At 45.2% G+C, this 1,933-nt stretch overlaps 1 pseudogene; it reads right to left on the bottom strand.

Moving 5' to 3' along the window:
• The window catches only part of LOC101359171 (histone H4-like), a 25,113-nt pseudogene extending 23,409 nt beyond the window's left edge, over window positions 1-1,704 (bottom strand).
• Between the last annotated feature and the right edge of the window lie 229 nt (window positions 1,705-1,933).

Here is a 1,933-nt window from a genome sequence, read left to right as displayed (position 1 = left end):
TTGCCGCCTGTTAAATTTGTCATTATGCTCTTCTCTAATCTTTTTAATTTCCTCTATTGTGTGTTCTGTGTTTTGCTTAATTTCCTTCCTAATTTCTTGAAGAGTTCTGTATATTAATCTTTTGTATTCTGCCTCTAGTAATTCCAAGAAATTTTCCTCCTCTGGAAAAATTTCTAGATTCTTTATTCTGTAAGCTTGCTAAAGCTATTATGGGTTGCCTCTTTATGTGATTTGATATTGACTGTTGTCTCTGAGCCATCAATGTTGTTATATTTATTTATTTTATGTTTGCTTACTGTGTCCTAGTTTCTTGTTTTGTTTTGATATGCCCAAATAGGCTGCTCATGTGAGCTAGTTGATTATTGGCACCTTTGAAGCTCTAATGTCCTGTCACCAGCTGGTTAGATCTGTTACTAGGTATATGAGCTCAAGAGTCCGCCCATTCCTCCTGTATGGATTCAGCTCAGGTGCGCAGGTTATAGCCACCAAGCATGTGGTATAGACTCTTACCTACAGTCTTCGACAGGCATGGGTGATTGGTGTAGGCACAAGCATGACACTCTGAGCAAGGCAGGGTGCTAATGGCTGCCCCTGAGTGTCCAGGAGGAAGGCATGTCCCTGTTCCTTACAGCACATATGTGGGTGGGTTTTGTAGCCAGACTATGAGCACCTAATGCTGTTGGCTGTAAGGACTGAGGGGCACCTCTTATTCATGAGCCCCTCTCACAGGTGACTAGGTGGTGTGGGTGGAGCCACCAGTCCTCAGGTCCCTGATGTGGGTAGGTAAAGACCCTGATTAATGGGCACAGCAGTGTCAAATGTCAAGAACCTGCCACTTCACAGTTGAAACAGTTGAAGTTAAAGTGCTGGTATATTCCCTGTTGTACCGCGGTAATAAGGACCTATGCTGTTGAGATGGGCCCATACAAGTCTATGCAAGGGGAAAGGCACTCAGAGTCCGTGGATCCCTTATGCCTGTGCCTAGGCAAAGGAGCTGTGCCTACCCTGGATTCCTGGCTTAGGGAAGCCGGCAGTTTATTTTTTCCCCTGATTGTTAATCTGTTCACTCTCCAAGGCAGGGAGAATGGCTACGGGCATGTGATGGATCCTACTTCCAGCCCAGGGGACTCGGCAATTTTTGAATCCAAGCAGGGAACAGTGATGTAAATGGGAGAGAGGTTTTTCCCTAAGGGGGGTGTTTTTGATCCATGCGGTAAGCCATACTCAAGTACTTGTCTTTCATGGAGGGCTGCTTCTCACTGGTTCTGGGTGGCCATGTAGAGTCTCTGGTGCTGGGTCTCTCCCAGTGGGGAAAATGTGCCTCCTGAGCACGGCTTCTTGCCTGCTTCACCACTCACCCCCGAGCTGATCAGGCCTGAAGGGCTTAGGCTTTCACAAGGTCAGGTCTGGCAACTCCTCGCTGTTTTCAAACCATCTCCTCCTCCCCGTACCACTTAGTCCGGTTCCTAAGCTCTGCCTTTGATGTTCAGGGCTCCCAGATTGCCATATATAAATGAATCACTTGTTTTTTCAGGTCTTTGTTGTAAGAGGGTCCACCGAAAGCATCTGACTACTCCACCATCTTGCCTCCGCCTCAGCATCCTACTTTAGGATAGATCTTGAAATATTCTTTTTGATGCTGAATGGGAAACCATTCCTCTTCCATTTGTCTTTCCTGGCATAGTAGCCCATACGATTGTCCATTTCGGTATTGCCAGTACAAGTCCATTTCATCTCACTAATGCCTAGGACATTGATCTTTATGCATTCCGTTTCATTTTTGATGACTTCCAATTTTCCTAGATTCATACTTCATACATTCCACATTCTGATTATTAACAGATGTTTGCAACTGTTTCTTCTCTTTTTGAGTTGTGCCATGTCAGCAAATGAAGGTCCCAAAAGCTTTACTCTATCCACATCATTAAGGTCA

The sequence above is a fragment of the Trichechus manatus genome, unplaced genomic scaffold (genome assembly GCF_000243295.1).
Source record: "Trichechus manatus latirostris isolate Lorelei unplaced genomic scaffold, TriManLat1.0 scaffold00011, whole genome shotgun sequence".
Taxonomy (NCBI): domain Eukaryota; kingdom Metazoa; phylum Chordata; class Mammalia; order Sirenia; family Trichechidae; genus Trichechus; species Trichechus manatus.
This window is presented reverse-complemented; position numbering and strand designations above follow the sequence as displayed.